This window comes from Bison bison, unplaced genomic scaffold (assembly GCF_000754665.1).
Source record: "Bison bison bison isolate TAMUID 2011002044 unplaced genomic scaffold, Bison_UMD1.0 scf7180017864154, whole genome shotgun sequence".
NCBI classification, from domain to species: Eukaryota; Metazoa; Chordata; class Mammalia; order Artiodactyla; family Bovidae; genus Bison; species Bison bison.
Window position 1 is genome coordinate 571,514 of NW_011494726.1, and position 17,622 is coordinate 589,135.

Here is a 17,622-nt window from a genome sequence, read left to right on the forward strand (position 1 = left end):
AAACTATCATTTTAACAGCTGGAAGACAATTTATCTAAAAAACATTTCTTTTGGCCATGCCCTGAGGCACGTCGTCTCTTAATTCCCTGATCAAGGATCGAACCCACGCCCTGTGCATTGGAAGCTCGAGTTTTAACCACTGGACCGCGGGGGAATCCCCTGGAAGACATTTTTAAAAGCTTCATGAGATGGGGAAAAGCTGCACTTTTCCCCCTAAGCATTTATGTGTTTTATTTTAAAGGGGAAATTTTTTTTACTTAAAAAAAAAAAAAATGCCCCCCTTTAAAAATCTACTGCCCTGCTCAGGTGGTGTGTGGGCTGGTTCCGCACCGTTGACTGTTTTCTGTGGCTACCTGCCCCCAGTTACCTTCCTTCCAAAACCCAAATAAATGTACTCCCAGGCACCTATGTCTGCCGGGAATCAAGGCCCAGTAAACCGCAGCAGCTCTGCTCACAAGGCTCTCTTGGCCTCCAAGCAGATTCTCTGGCTTCGCTATCAAATGGGTCCTGGAATCCAGAGAAGCGAAATGGATTCTTTTGTAACCCATCCTGACAGAAGCAGAAAGGAAGGAGATGGTTTATCCCAGTGGATGAAATGAAAGAGAAAAAAGGAACAGCACTCACAACAAGCTCTTGAAGGCGAGCCACCTAGGTGGAATCGGCCATTTGCAGGTTACCTGGAAGGGTACACTCTGCCCTTAACTGGTGCCATGCTTTGCTTTTAGTTTAATTTTATTTCATTAATTAGAAATCTTTCGCTGAAATAATAATGATACCGCATGTGTCTATAACACTTTGTATTTTACAAAGCTCTTTAAGATACTTTATCTTTTTCAATCTTCACAATGGCCCTGGGATCAGATCAGCCTCATTCTCCTTTGGAGATGAAAATGAGGCCCAGAGAAGTTAAGGATCTTTTAAGGTCACACAGCAAGTTGGTGACAGAATGGCAACAGAAACTCTGGTCTCCAAACCCAAGTCCAGTAGGGAGCTCACAACTGAAATCAGAGAGAAAGGGAGCTAACAGGCAAGCCAACGAATGAAAACACTGGCTCTTGGGAGTACCAGATTTTTCCTGCCCCTTATGAAAAAAATTACAGACCAGGAGGACTATTCTATGCCACCTCAGGGAGAAAGTTTGCTCATACACTGGAATCCAGCTACTGAAGAAGACAAGGAAAATCCTTCCTGGGTTCTGTCCTCATTGCCTCCATCTTCTCCCTCTTCTCTCTTGCTTTCCCCTCTAGGCTTTAGCCCCACTGGCCTCCCTGCCTCCAGCCTTTCACCGGTGTTCCCCTCTCTACCTTGAACAGTCTTTCCCACAACGCAGCACCCTTGCGCCCCAGCCCCCTGCTCCCGCCTTAGCTCTCAGCATAACCGACTCCTCATCTGGGTTCAAACACCACCATCTCTTGCGGCAAACCTGCCCTGACCACAGTCTCCTCCACACCCCTTACTCGTCCTGGGTATTTCCTAACACCACTATCAGTCCCGTACGCTACATGTGAGGAGGGACCACGGCTGTTTTGTGCAGCGCTCTCCGACTATCACCTTGCCCAGTGCCTAGCAGATACTAGGTGCTTAATAAATACTGGCTGAATACATCAAAGAGTTACTGAAATGAATCAAACGCTCGGCTTAAATGCTACTCTGTCAGGCTTCCACAGCACTATCCCTCTCTTGGGGCACATGATCACACATGTTAAGAGTTTTTCTTCCTATCAGGCTGGGAGCTACTTACAAGTCTCACTTACCCTGGTATTGCCAACAGCACCTTGCCCATAATGCTGAAAACATAAGGGTTCTTAATGATGGATGAATTCACACATCCGTAAAGGAAAATACAAAGGAAAGCTGCGGTCCTTAATCGACGGCAGACCTGGTTTCTCCTCTGCCCAAGGGTAGTGCAACACAGAATCTGAGCACCTCTGAGACACGCAAACAGGGACTCTGCCCGGGGAGAGAATAAAACGAGCTCAACTCCCGAAGCAGTGGGTGTGCGCCTAAGAAGGGGATGGGGGCAAAACCATGGATTGCTAATGGGAACTTACACAGGCGAAAACTTCCCAGTGACTAACTGCAAATGCGGATCAGAGACCTAAAAGATTCATGCGCTTTGACCTCACCAGGCCCTATTTAAAAATCAGAGAACTGAAATCACTGCGTGACGATTTCAGTGTGTTTTTCCGTACTGTCTAGCTTTTCCTTTCCACGGTGGTGGTTTAGTCGTGAAGTCATGTCCCACTCTTGCAACCCCATGGTCTGTACCTGCCAGGCTCCTCTGTGCATGGGATTTCCCAGGCAATAATAATGGAGTGGGTTGCCATTTCCTTCTCCAGGGGATCTTCACGACCCAAGGATTGAACTCATGTCTCCTGCATTGTAGGCAGTCTCCTACGTTGCAGGCAGATTCTTTACTGACTGAGCCACCAGATCCAGCTTATCCTTCCATGAAGGTGTTCTAACTTTCTAATCCGAAGGAAAAAAAAAAAAAGGCCACAATAAGTGTTGTAAAAACAAACCAACAGAAAGCATAGTGGTGATTTTAGACAACAGAATCACCCATCCCTAGGATTCCGTGTCCTCTAAGTTGGGGCTGTTGCACTTCAATGACGAGTTCTTTTCTTTCCTCTGAAACCCTGGGGGATAGGAAGGTGCTGAGGGTGAAGGCTTCAGCAGGTGCGGCTCTCATTTCTCCTTAAGGTAAGTGCTGGCATGGCTCTGGGCATCAGGAAGTGGAGGGGAGCGTGGGGGTAATCAACCCAGCTCAGGATCAGGGCCTCGTCTACCTGCTGCTGATCCGCCGTAATTATTCACTCATCTGCCTGTCCTCACGATGCTCTTGAGAACTGCACCAGACCAGAGGCTGTCTCTTCATCAGCCTGATCCTCGAGGCTCGTGCTCTCAGTGCCCACCAGCCCTCAGCACAGTTCACGGACTGGCAGGGCCCACCGCCATACAGTACTAAACACAGGTCCCTGGGACATAGTAAGACTGCATTAGCAACCAAATGCTTCATTATTCGAGTGCCCTGAAGGTCCATTATTCAGTTTGGAAGAGCCAAGTTGAAGGACAGCAATTTCTTGGAAGATTAGAGACTACTTTTACAGTTAGGAGATGCTGGCCTTGTCCAGTCAGAGCAGATGCGTTTATCATCGGCAATTCAGAATCGCTTAGCTCGGCAGCTGAGTGTAACTCCCAAAGAAACCATTCTTTGAAGGGGCAGTACTTACAAGTTTTCATGAGGCGTTTCTGAAAGATTTCCAGGAGGTAGTGAGCTCAGCCTTGGGTCCTGATTGATGACTTGTTTCCGAGAACCTTAGACTTTCCACGTCTGTCTCCACTTAGGAACCCACTCGGCCGCTCGTGAAAGCGCCTGGCGGAGTGGACTGGGGGAGTTCAGCTGCCCATCACGCTCAGAAAGGAACACCTGCCACCAACTTTTCCCTTTGGTCGCTGGGTGGGCCAGGGACCTCTGGTGTCAGGAAAAAGCACCCACTTCAGCTTCTGGCCTCAGCACTTCAGTGGGTGACAGGAAATGGTGCTGGGGCTCGGGTTAAAGAGCCAGCATGGCGGCCCCAGGGCCATCCTGGTGGGGGCTGGGTGTGTGTGTGTGTGTGTGTGTGTGTGTGTGTGTGAAGACTGAGGAATTCAGAGATGACTTCTGGCTCCTCACACAAATGCCATCCTGGGACTGAGGGGCCAGGGGATGTCAGCTCACATCCTAGGATGTCAGCTAATGTTCTCCTTCTAGAAACCATAAAGCAGCTAATCCTGAGCATGTATTACTGAGTCAACTAAGTGTGTTGTGAGCTTTAAGCTGCTTTGTCCTCATGGCACCCCTGCCTGCCTCCTAAGTTGCTTCAGTCATGCCCGATTCTTTGCGACCCCGTGGACTGTAGCCCGCCAGGCGCCTCTGTCCATGGGATTCTCCAGGCAAGAATACTGGAGTGGGTAGCCATTCCCTTCTCCAGGGGATCTTTCCTGGAGATCCAGGGATCGAACCCCCATCTTCTGCACTGCAGGCAAATTCTTCACTGCTGAGCCACCAGGGAAGCCCCGACACCCCCTGAGGTAGATATAATTGTGACCCCACATTTCTGGGAAAAGGAGGGTGGGGAGGAATCTCTCCGAGATGGCTCAACCTCTCATGGAACCCTATGAGAGGTGACAGGGACTGGGGACACCAGTGAGCCGGGGGCCACAAATACAACTGTCCACAGGGGCCAGGGGCCAGGCAGAAGCCCAGGGAACACTAGACAGACTGGGCAAGCATTCACATTCAACAAAAATAAAAACGCAAACCAGGTGCCTTCCTTCCAGGGTATCACCTCCTCCTCAGCACCACCTTAGGAAAGAGACGGACTTTTTAAGCAGCTGAAGTGTCGGGGCCCTGAGGGCTCGAGGTCCTGGGTGAGGTTGGGGCGGAGGCCCGGGCCCTCCCGTTGCCCACACCCCGGGGGCGGCGCCCTGGGGGCAACGGTCCACTTTCAAAGGGCTCAGCTGCTGGGAGGAGATACGCTGCAGCTCTCAGATCTGCCAAGGGGCTTCATGAGCCCTCCAGCTCACCACAGTCTTAATCCAGTCAGTCAGTTCAGTCACTCAGTTGACTTTTTGCGACCCCATGGACTGCAATATGGTCTTAATCCAAAAGGTCTTAAATACCGCATCTTCCTAGGGTTAGGGTCTCTGATAGGCTCTTAAAGAGAAGAAAAACCCTTCAACTGCCAAGACCTGGAGGCTTGGAAACCCAAAGTCCGAGACCTGACAGCTTCTTTTGCTTTTCTTTGTACTTTGGCTCTGGCCAACCTTTCCCTGCAATGCCCACTCCAGTATCCTGGCCTGGAGGATCCCATGGACAGAGGAGCCTGGCGGACTTCGGTCCATGCGGTTGCAGAGTCAGACACAACCGAGCGCCCACGCTCACGCCCCGTTTCCCCGCAGCGGTGCGGACTGTGTCGAAGTGAAATGGAGAGGGGAGGGAGATGAATAGAGATTTCCGTCTCCTCTTCTCCCTCTCTTTGGCCAAGCTAGGGAGTGGGACAGCGGGCTTCAAGTTGAAATTGAGTATGATGTGTCTCCTCTGTACCTATGTCCCAAGTTCTCTACCAGGAACAAGGAGACGGGGCCTGCGGTCCAGCGGAAGCAGTGAAGGGGTCACACCAGCACAGCTCAGGTGCGACTCCCTGGTGGTCAAGAGGTTAGGGTTTGGTCTCTCACAGCTCGGGTAAACATAGAAAGGAGTTCAGGAAAACATGGGAACATACAGTGGAGAGTTACCCTGTCGGTGGAGTCGGGAAATAATGATACTGACCGCCTGGTGTTATGTGAAAGGATGAGCATAACACAGAGCCTGGCTCTCACCAGGAGCTCCAAACTTACTGTTGGTTCTTTTTCCTCCTCGTTCCCCGATATACACGCACATACACTGAGGATTTCTCCTTCCACAACACAAAATCTGACAAAATTTAAACTCAGCAAGTAACCACAGTGCCTGTTTTGTGTCCTCTTTTAGTTCTCCTAGAGGCACCAGTTTTCACCCACTCCGGGATGCTGAAAACCACGGGCCCTCTGTTCCTCAAGCCCTAAGTGTTCTCCTCAAAGGGGAAAGGGCTTTGGTGGTTTCTTTCAGGCTGAATTTGGGAACACAGCTGACCCTTGAGCAGCACAGGGGTGAGGGGCACCGATCCTCTGGGCAGCTGAAAATCCAAGTGCAACTTTACAGTCGGCCCTCTGTATCCACGTGTCTGCAGCATCCCGGGCTTGCATCCGTGGATTCAACCAACTGCGGATCCTGGTTCTGTAGTGTGTTATTTATGGGAAAACATCCGCAGGACAGCTGACCCTCACAGTTCAAAGCCATGTTGTTCAGATGGAGGGCTCATCTAGTTTGGCCCCTCATTTAGGTACAAACGAGGGAACTAAGGTCCAGAGAATAAAACTCCTGCCCAGGGCCCCACAGTTTCCTGGGGTGGCCCTTCTGTTATATAGTGGCTCTTGCTTTTTATTTATTTTTTTCTTTTTTAAAGCTTGAGAATTTCTTCTTTAACTGTCATTTTTCAACTATTTTTACCCGCGAGGAGGGTGAGTGGTGCACACACAGCACCTGCAAGCTTCGTGTCTCCAGCCACCTGAGAACCCTCGGCTTGGCCCCCGCAGGTACGGCCCCCTCCCTTCCTCTCTGCACTGAGCGGCTCCCTTGGTTTAAAATCCTGAGGACAGAACCCAGCAGAGAAAATGCCCAAGGGCTTACACAGTCTTGTTTATTTTCTAGGAATAAGCAGCACATTTTTTTTTTTTTTAAAGGAAGCAATTAAAAGATCAGAAAACCAAAGGTAAAGATTTCTGTCTTGGAGTTTCCTAGGCAGTTCCTGCAGCACTGGGCAGAAGTGATGAGGTAACGTCATGAAATCTAATCATCTCTGTATCTTAAACTGAAAATACCCCCTGCTGCCTCTGAGGGCGGCAGATTATGGGGAATTCTCATCTGCAGAGACATTTCTCTCTAGAATGTTTAAGATTTTGGGGGGTCCCACCTTGGTCATCAGAAAAATAAATTAAAAGTTTTCCCAAATACCAGTTTCTAAGGGAGGATTTATTTCCTTATCTATATTTGGGGAAAGGAGCTGCTTTTAAAGCCCGAGTGACTCCGTCCAAGTTCTATGGGAAACAAAGTAAGACAGCATTTGACTGGAGCCCTGTCTGTGAGCCTTGAAGTTCAGACTCTAGCCCTAGGCGGTTTCAGACAAAGCCATGGTTTTCAGAGCAATAACATATCATAATGTAAAAATAGACACTTGGTGACCAACGGGCTGGAAAGCAAACTCTCCGGAGAGCCCTGCCTCCCAGCCTGCTTCTCCCTGGGGGTGGGGGCGGTGGCGGCGGCGGTGGGGAAGAAAGTCCTACTTACGAGAGCAGGAGAGTTCCTTCCAAGTCCAGCGGTCCTCGGTCAGAAGGGAAGGTCGAATTTAAGGAGCCAGCATTCAGGACGCCTCCTTCGGAGGGTAAGCAAGACTAGCAGAGCGAGCCGGCGGGGGCAGGCGGGCTCTCTCGTGCCCCCCTCTCTCTCTCTCTCTCCTAAATGAAATGCACTTCGAGGTTTTAGTGGGTGTTTCCCACGTCTCGGGCCAAGTGAGTCCCCATTTGTTGTAACCCAATGCTCGGCTGATGATGTCAACCGCTCAGCTCCCTGGTTCAGCTTCCACCTCTCCGTCCACAGGAGAGATCTGTTTCCTCCGGACAATGAGCCGTGGGGGCTGTAACTGCATCCCGGGCCGGCACGTTTGCCTAACATCCTTCCTTCCATTTTCAGCCTCAGTGACAAAAGGCTTCCTATCCACTCCCGGGGCCAGGGCTCCCGGAGTAAATCCCTTTGCCTCTTAGTCACTGCTGACCGTGTGCTGATTCAGTTTGCTGTGCCATGGTCCAGCTCACTTCTTGGGTGTATGATTACGCTAGTTAGGGCGGGGGAGCTGCACAGCACCACACTCCGTACCATCCCCATCTTTTTTCTTCCTGCTCGATTTTCCAAGCTGTTGAATTTCTCCCGAAAGTTTCCTAGGTGCGTGCTGGACAGAGGGCCCGGGTCTGTCCTTTACTTCGACAGACGGCACATGTCCACGCCGAAGGCTCAGAACGGGCACTGGGCTGTTGCCTGGGAACTGGGCTCTGGTCCCCGACACGCTCCTAACTGAATGAATGACACCACGCACATCACCTCTCTCTTTGGATCTCAGTTTTCTCATCAATAAAATGAGGGTTTTGGTGTCTTCCACTTCTAGAATTCAGTAACGGACGAGCTTAATCAACAAATTCACCATAAGGAACTTTACTACAAAGTGGCTGACCACAGGCTTGAGGGAGGGAGGAACCCTGGAGGGGTCAGAGGCTACTGCTCAAGATGCCTGGTTCAGCTCAGGCTCCTTCAACCCCTTTTCTGGTGGAGCTGAGCAGTTTCTCTGGGAGAAAACCCCCAAGAATTCACTGAACAAGTCCTGGGGGACATGGAAAGAGGCAGCATAAACTATGAGATAAGATAAAGCAGCAAGAGAATTTAACTGTCCTAAGGGACTAACATGAAACAGTCGTGGTTACAAGAGATAAGTAATCGCCTGTGTTTGAAGAGTGCTTGATAAGAAAGACAAATAAAGCCTCTCTGCTTTGGTGTACAGTGGGAAGCAATGTGGCACGTATAGCGATTATGAGCATCAATTTTGGAGCCAGGGATGCAGCTGCTCTGACTCCTATGTGACTTAACTTCTCTGAACCCCCTTTTTTTTTAATTGCAAAATGGGATATGAGGGCCTGCATTTGAGGACACTGAGAATGAAACAACACACGAAAGGGACCTGAAGGTATTTGGCCACGTGAGTGACGATAGATGGAGGCTCTAACTTGTTGTACACAGTCTCCTTTGAGGACTTCCCTGGGCGTCCAGCGGTTAAGATCCGCCTGCCAGTGCAGGGAACACAGGTTTGATCCCTGGTCTGGGAAGATCCCATACGTCTAGAGACAACTAAGCCCGTGTGCGACAACTACTGAGCCTACACCCTCGGGCTCGTGTCCCACAACAAGGGAAACTGCCACAATGAGAAGCCTGTGCCCCGCAACGAAGAGCAGGCATCACTAGACAAAGACCGCGCACAGCAATGAAGACCTGGCACAGCCAGAAATAAAGAAATGAATAAATTAAAAAGTCTCCTCTGACTCTCACTTGAGGAGAATTAGGTCATTGCTAATCTCCTTTTCCTGGATGGGAAAATGAAACACAGAGAAGCTAAGAGACGTGCCCGAGGGCGTGCGGCTGAAGATGAGAGGCCCAAACTTGGAAATGGAGTCTTTTAACTCCTCCTGAGGTCAGACGCGAGCCACACCACCGCCAGTGCTCCCTCCCAAAACGGTTACTCCACTGAGCCGGGCCCTCAGTTGTAAACGGGATCATCCCCACTGTGGGAAACAGGCAAAGCTTCTTCAAACCAGCGGGGAAGCAGTGGGAGGGAGAGTCTTCCTGGGTTCAGCTGACAGGAAACACTTCGGGCCGCTAGGTAAGAGGGGTGCTTAGCTGCTTTTCTACCAAAATACTGTGTGGCCTGAGGCACGTCAGGGCTTCAGTCGCTCCTCCCCCCAGAGACGCAGAGCTGACTTGCCTTAAAGCTGTTTGGGACTTGGGCCCTATTGGGAAAGAAGCTATTTATAGGTGGGAGGAAGGCTGTGGCAGTGTGTGACTGAACAACAATTTTGATGAATGCTCAGAAAACGCTGATGTTAATCAGAAAAGGTCCCAGCAAACAGAGTGTGTATTAGGAGGGAGCGTGCCACTCTGCAGGCTTTCCCACAGGGTGGTGTGAGACTGCGGGAGAATACGGGGGACACCAGCCTGGTCACCCACAGAGAGCAGCGGTTCACGGACGGAGACCACTTCCTTCTCGCCCCGGACCTTCTGCCTGAGTAGGACCCTGGGCCAGTTAGCTTCTTTGTGCTTTGGTTTCCCAATGGAAAATGAGAATAACAACAGCTTTCCCCCTTCAAAGTTCTTGGGTGATTTACACCACATACTACAAGTTCAAAAATACTTGTAAAAATCAGCTGGCACATCCTAAAGACATCATTTTCTAAGTCTGACTCAGTGTCACCACCCTCTGCCCTGAGCACAACGTGACAATAAATAACGTCAAGAATGTCAGGAAGCCAGAGAGGAGGGCTGCTGTTTGTCAGGATGAGTAAGGAGCAAAGCCTCGGAGTGCTGGCTGACGTTCTCGCAGATACACTCTGTGTGCAGGGCCCAGAGGCGGGGTGGTGCTCGGCTGGGCCTTTATTGCAGGCATCTGAGTGGGCGTCAGGAAGTGAAGCCAGATCCTGACAGGTCAGTAGACTGACATCACCCTTGGCGCGCTGAAGCACGGTGTGTCACTTGATCGAAAAATACTAGGAAGGCGCTCATTCATAAAAACAAAGACAGCGTTTTCCCCGACAACACGCATTCTGTCACATGAGCCCTGCAGACCGAATAACCGTCCATCTGTGACAGAAGCCACGAAGAGAGAACTGTGATGGCAGCAGCACAGCCAGTCTGTCCTCTACTGACCACGGCAGGGGACACGCTGCGTGGACCGAGGCCACGCGCTGAGCTGTGAAACCCCCGCTGGATGGCACCCTTACCCAAATCAGCAACAGGAAAGTTATTCACAGTCTCATCCAACGGTTGTGGAAACGTGGACTGGCCGGCCTGCTCAGAGAGCCCCCTGGAGAAAGTGATGGAGCCTGTGCTCCAAGATGGGGCTGCCTGGGCCAGACCTGTCTCCTTGAGACCCTTCCTCTGCTGCCTTCTAAATGTTTCCCTTTAGGAACTCAGTCGATTTCTCCAGCCAGCAGGATTGGCCCCATTTGAGGATAAAGGAAACTGGCAGCTTCGGCACCCAGGGCTGGCCTAAAGGCCCCAGAAGCCCCTTGGCCCCAAAGCTGCCTTTAATTCCCATCCTCTCACCCCTAGTCCTGAAGGGATTTCTCCCGCTGAATTTTCTAAGTACTTGATCTGCTTCTCTCTTAAGAGACTTACCCTTTTCTCCTTCGAGGCATATTTATATCTGGATAGAGCTTATTCTGCTGTAGAATTTCAGCTTCTTAAGCAAAAGCTGTGTCTAGTTTATGAGCATTTTGTACATGTTATAAGATACTTATTAAAATAAGGAAATCCATAAATAACAAAAACCTGTACTGTTTATCGTATATCAGATGACATTCTAACTGCTCTATATAAATTACCTCATTTAATCTCGACAAGGATCCTACGAGGCAGGTATATTTATTATCTCCACTTGACACAGGACAAAATTCCAGACACAGATCACCTGAGTCACTTATTTAGATGGTAACTGATGGATATCTGTTGAAAGGAGTATGTGAATGAATGAATTCTGGCCACCACTAATTACCCACCCTCTGGGCTTCCCTGGTGGCTCAGACGGTAAAGAATCCACCCGCAATGCAGGAGACATGGGTTCGATCCCTGGCGATCCAGACGATCTCCTGGAGAAGGGAAAGCCAATCTACTCCGGTATTCTTGCCTGGAGAATCCCCATGGACAAAGAAGCCTGGCAGGCTATAGTCCACGGAGTCACAGAGTTAGATAAGAGTTAAGTAACTAAACACGCACGCACACACCCACCCTCTAGTCCGAACACCTGTTATTAAAATACAATTAACTTTTCACCCAATCCAAGGCCGGTTTCAGCCGTCACGCCGTTTCAAATGCACTTCCTATGCCACACAGCTGTAAGTTCCCCTTTTTTCCCAGACAAATACAATTGAGAAACATATGGCCTGAGATTTAATAAATGAAAGTAGATTTTCTTTGCTTTCAAATTAGAATCATACCTGCTTATTGTTAAAAAAAAATAGGAAAGTAGAAAAGATCAGGGGGAAAAAAAAAGGAAAAAAGCAAGGTGACCCATCATTCTATCACTAGGAACAGCCTATTAACCTCCTGGGGGCACGGACCCAGAAAGAACTGCACCGTCACTCAAAACAGTGTTTGAATTCAGAAACAAGTCATTTGGGGGCGGGGGTGGTTAACTCCACAAAAGATGACAAATGTTTGATATACGAACACCACACTGCCCCTCCCTACCTTTTCCAGCCTTCTTAAAGACCTGCTTCCCCCTAGCAAGAATGGGTTTCAGATGGGGGCAGTTATGGGAGAGGCGCAATCTCCAACTCTTGAGTTAAACAATTTTAGATGTGTTGGCTTTTAGAGCTGAAAAGAGCATGTGGTCTCCTCATTTCTGAGATGGGGAATGCCAGGCCCCAGAAGGCAGGGGTATTTTCTGAGGCTGAGCAGTCTGGTGCTCTAACAGCAGGAAGACCTTCTATTGGTTTGAGGTGTGCTCTCTGTGACACTGCACTGTTGAACATGCATCTGATTGGCCCCACCCTCTTGTTTTTTTTTTAATACTTATTTATTCTTTTCATTTTTGGCTGCACCAGGTCTTAGCTGTGGCATGCGGGATTTTTTTATCTTCCTCACAACAAGTGGGATCTTTAGTTGTGGTATGTGAAATGTTAGTTGCGGTATGTGGGATCTAGTTCCCTGGCCAGGGATCAATCCTGGGCCCCCTGCTTTGAGAGCAGAGAGTCTTAGCCACTGGACCACGAGGGAGGTCCCCCAACCCTCTTATTTTGGTTAACTGCTACTCAGCTATCAGATCTGATTAAATGTCACTTCCTTCTGGAGGTCTTCCCTCTGAACCACATGAGCTGCCCCATGTTTCAGGGTCTCCAGGCACCTTCTGCCTCTCCTAACTTGTTAACATATGTTATTGTTAACACATGTTACATGTACTGTGGGCACCACAAGGTCAATGACATGTCTTCTTCATTCACTGGTATAGAACAGGAAACCCAACAAATAATTTCTAAACACACACACATATCCCGGATAGTCCAGGCTTGTGTATGTATGTGAAAGTCACTCAGTCCTGTCCGACTCTTTGCAACCTGGTGGATTATAGAGTCCATGGAATTCTCCAGGCCATAATACTGGAGTGGGTAGCCTTTCCCTTCTCCAGGGGATCTTCCCAACCCAGGGATCAAACCCAGGACTCCCACATTACAGGTGGATTCTTTACCAGCTGAGCTACGAGGGAAGCCCAAGAATACTGGAGTGGGTAGCCTATCCCTTCTCCAGCAGATCTTCCCAACCCAGGGAACGAACCAGGGTCTCCTGCATTGGAGACAGATTCTTTACCAAAAGAGCTATCAGGGAAGCTCTTAATGCAATTCTTTGATGCTTAAAAAAAAAAAAAAAAAAGTAGCATGTCTTCTAAACTTTAAACCAGGCTTTCCCTCTTGTCAGGTAGAATCATTAGAGAACAAAAAATTTCATTCCAAATAATTTCTAAAAGATGTTCAAGATGACAGAAGATGAAGTCCAGAGCACAAGGACAGAAAAGGCCCCGTGGAAATGTGGGAAGTCCAGGGAAGCTCTGGGGCTGGGGACGGCGGGCATCAAGAGGATTTGGGAAGAGGACTGAAAATTGGGGGACCCACTGAAGCCCCTGTGCCAGTCAGCTTCCCATGACACACCCTCAGCACACGGAGGGTGAGCAAGCTCTGCAGAGACCCAGGCAGACGGGAGGGCTCTTCGAATAAACGGAATGACTGCCTTGGGATGAGCCAGGGCTTCGAGTAGGAGAGTAGGCATCCTTATTTTAACTTTTAAAGGACTTTCAGTCTCAGGTGCCCGAGAGTAGGATGCACCCTTCAGGATGGTACTCAGAACTTCCAGCAGCTTCCTAGGCAGCGGTAGGGTCTCTGGGGGCAAACAGACAACCAATTCCGGAGGAAATCAAGGCCTCACTCCTAAAAGGAGGCTTTTATTATCGACTATAAATGGCAGAAAGAAAAAACTATCATAGGGCATCTGATGAAAACCAACAGCATGACAGAGATTGAAATAAAGAGAAAAATAGACTCCACCATGAGAAAAAAGGTTCAGACAAATGGTAAGCTTTATTTTAAAAAATTCTTATGTCTTCAGAGAGATTCTGAAGATCCTGTGTCCATAAAACATAAAATAAAGACAAAAACGGGCTCTTAAAAATTAACAACATGAAAACTGAAATTGACAACTAAGGAGAAGGGCTGGAAAATATGAAAAGGAGACCTTTCAAAATATAGGGAAAAAACATTCACAGGACAAAAAAAGGATCTTGATATAGAACAACAATCCAGGAAGTTCGACGTCAGACTAAATAGGAATTCCAGAAAAAGAACAGAATAGAAAGTACAACAGGAAGTTATCTAAGAAATCATGAGGAAAAGTTCTCAGAGACAAAGGGAGGCTGCATCTTCAAACCGAAAAGCTTAAAAAGCACCAAGAAGATGAAAAAAGACATAGTGTCTTGACCTTTTAGAATTCAAAAAGGAAAAATTGCTACACCTTTGTAGAGAGATTATTTCAATAGAAAAGAATCAAACTGGTATCAGACCTCTTGCCAGCAATGCTGATGCCTGAAGAAAAGGAGCAATGCTTTTCAAGAAAAAAGTTCAAAATGATTTGGGACCTAGAATGTATACTCAGCTAGGCAAAATAAAGACTTTTTCAGAATTGCAAGGACCTAGAACAACTTCACTTGTACAGTGTTTTGTCAGTAAACTTCTGGAGGAGAAATTTACCTAAACAAGGGTTTAAACTAAAAAGTAAGAATTGGAAAAGAAGGATCTAACAAGAGAGGTGAAAGGCATGCTAAAGGATGATGGTGATGACGATTAAGCAAGTGGCTTCAGGGCCTGGCTGACTCTTGAGCCCTGGGGAGCATCAGCCTGATCCAAGCAGGAAGGTGGAAGCTCCAGGGAAATGGACCTCATGGAATTACTTGACAAGCCTGCCAAAAACTATACTCAAAGACTACGGGAAAGTGTGGAAAGACTCAGCATGATGGAACGAGGAAAACTGAGCATATTAAAGCAGAAGCAGTAAGTCCAGAAAAACCATCAGAAAGGAAAAAAAAAAAAATTAGAATGTTATTGGCTTGGCAGTAAATAATATTTACAGTGCCATAACACTGAAAACACTGAATATGAATTTAACCAAAAAACCGTGCTGCAGGGAGGAAAGGGAGAAAAGAATGTGAGCAGGGCTGAGGTGTCTGAACAGAGGCTAAGGCCTCGTGCACCAGCCAAGGAGGTCAACAGGCAAGTTGTCGAAAACTGACAAGTAAAGAGCATCATGGTTGCATGTGGCCCTTGTTTGGATCTGATTTGAAAAATAAATATTTTGAGTTCATCGGAGACCTTTGCTAATAATAATGGATTATTAGTAATTTTATTGTATAATAACGGTAGTACAGTTTTTTTTAAGGAGTCCTTATTTTCTCAGAGATATATGCTCGAGTAGTTATTGATGAAATGTCTAGAATTTATGCCCAAATTATCTGTGACTAGGGGGAAAACGGCCACTAGCACAGATGAAACAAAACTGGTCGTGAACCTTAGGGCTGAGTAATGAGTGGTCCAGGACCATTCACTATACTATTCTATGATAACATGTTTGAAAATTTCCATAGTAAAAAGATTTACAAGAGACAGAGATAGCTGTATATTACTTATATATAGGGAGAGAAATTCTAGAACGAACAGCTAACAGGATCAAAACTGTATGTTCTTGGGAGCAAGACAGGAGGGAAGGGAAGAAGGGGTGGGGAACAGGGGAGAGCGTTTTTCTAGTGTAAGTTTATAATGGTATTTGACCTTAAAAAGAACAAAGCAAACCTGTGTGCATGTGCCATTTTGACAAAAATGTTTAAAAAAAGTAATAGAGGGCTTCCCTGTGGCTCAGTGGTAAAGAATCCGCCTGCTAATGCGGGAGACATGGGGAAGATCCCACATGCCATGGGGCAACTCAGCCTGTGAGTCACGACTACTGAGCTTGTGCTCTAGAGTCAGGGAGCTGCAATTACTGAGCCCCCGGCTTCAACTACTGAAGCCCTAGCCTGTGCTCTGCACCAAGAGAAGCCGCACACCACCACTAGAGTAGCCCCGCTTGCCGAAACTAGAGAAAAGCCCTCACAGCAGTGAAGACCCAGCACAGCCAAAAATAAATAAATAAAATAAAATTTAAAAACATTTTAAGTAATAGAGGTAATTTTATTTAGAGAAATGGCAGAAAAATTAAATGGTTATGTCAGGGGAGGGAGTAAGCAGGAGACTGATGCCTTTCTGGACTTGTAGGAATTTTTTTTTTATAATAATTTCATTACTTTGATTTTTTTAAAATGTTATCTATTCTTTACCAGTTATTGCCATGAGCATTTTGCAGGGACTTTTGGTAATCTCAACATCTACAAACTGAAGCTATTTCTCCAGGTGAAGAATCCTCAAGTGGCCAGAGTGAATATCTCCACATGAAATGTAACACCACCAGGATATTGCCGTTTATCTATTATCTGCCATTTGTGAGAGTTTTACATGTGTTATTTCTAATCTTCACAACATCGCTACAAGGCAGGTATTGACATTACCATTTTACAGATAAAAAGACTGAGGCTGCGAGGCACTGGCTCATGGGCTTGAGGTCACACAGTCCACAAGGCCAGGCTTGGGATACCCTTTCCACTTCCCACCTCTCCTTTATAGCCTGCTGTTCAGTATCATCCAGAAAATACTGCTACATCCATTTTCTCATCAACTCCATGAAACAGGACTATCCTCACCTGACAGATGAAGAAGCTAAAGCTAAGAGAAGTTGGGCAACTTGCCCAAGGATCCCAGGATTCCTGATCCTAGTCCGGTCCTTGCTAGCATTCCTGTCCCCTGCGCCCTCAACAACAAAATGTCAAGATCTTCCTAGGCTCCTCGTGGGCATCTGACATGAGAGCCACAGCAGATGAACGTGGCTGAAGCAGGGATTTTAAGAGAAAGAGAGACTTATTTTTTTCAAAGGAAGTAGAGTAATAAACCGTGGAATGTCCTCAGTTGCTCTAACGGCAGCATTTTGCTCGAGTCCCCAATGGTGCTTTGGAAATGTCAGCCGCCCGCCTGCCTGTCTGCCTGGCACACGGCGGGACAGCTGCTGGCATCGGCAGCCCATGGCAGTTCCGACCACCGCACCGCTCTTCTTAGCTCCAACAGAAGGGAACGAGTCGTATGTGCTTCTGCCCTGAAAACTGAATGTCTGTGTCGCCTCAGTCTACTTTCAGTCAACAGCCAGGTGGTCCCGGGGCTTTTTAGAGCTGCCGGGAATCTCAGGTCTGGGCTCCTCTGGAGCAGAGGCAGGTCTCCAGAGATGCAGGACAGGCGAGGGCAGGGTGGGAAGCAAAGGTAGGGAACTGAAGGGCCCAAGGATGGGGTGCCCCCATCCTCTCAAGCCCTGGGGTACCGCGGGTCGCTGATGGCAGCCTAAGAGAAGAGCGCAAGCTACTGCTGCTCCCCAGGCAGTTCTGGCAACTGAACAATGACCAAACCACAGCTAGAAGGGAAGAAAGCTGTTTACTTGAGCTCAAACTATTTATAGCACCAGCAATCTGCACATATTTGGATGACAAATTTCTGGGCTTCAAGTGAGCGGTGCTTTGCTCCTGGACAATTTCACCGAACACATTCCCTCCCCATGCCACCCCCAGACTATCCCCCCTCACCCAATCATGAACACATGTTGCCCTTGGGATGTTTTACTTAAGTTGCTGAGTGAGTTTAAAAAGATCATAAAAAGAAATCACATTTTAAGAACTAGTGACGTTTAATCCATTTGTCTACGGGTTTAAGCTACACAATGTTATTCTAAGGCTTGAATCAAACATTAAATTCTAATACCATGTAACTGCTATTAAAAAAAAAAACAAAACTGAAATAAAAACAGGACCTGAATGAAGTCTGTAATTTAACATGTGCTGTATCATTTAACGTTGCGGCTCCAAGCTTAAGACCTACAAAGAGAATGTTTCTTATGACACAGTTTATGTAGGTTGATGAAAGGCTTTACCGAACAGATCCACAAACAATACGCAATCATAGACGCATTACAAACAAATAAAGGAGGTCTTCTTACCCACTGACTCTGGGGCAGAAGCAGATGTAGGCTTCAGAGCTGGGCAGGCCCCCTCCCCTGGCCGCCAAGCAGGAGAGGGT

The 17,622-nt window shown here is 47.8% G+C and overlaps 1 protein-coding gene across 3 annotated transcripts in view; it reads right to left on the reverse strand.

Annotated features, from left to right (window-relative positions):
* PKIG (protein kinase (cAMP-dependent, catalytic) inhibitor gamma) overlaps positions 1-17,622 on the reverse strand; it is a 79,824-nt gene that overhangs the window by 26,997 nt on the left and 35,205 nt on the right. The window contains exon 1 of one of the 3 annotated variants that reach the window (XM_010840982.1): positions 6,911-7,487. The exons of the other annotated variants lie outside the window; for them this stretch is intronic. The gene's annotated coding sequence lies outside the window, so the exon portion shown is untranslated. Of the gene's footprint in view, positions 1-6,910; positions 7,488-17,622 lie in introns of those variants that run through there. 3 annotated transcript variants of the gene reach the window in all.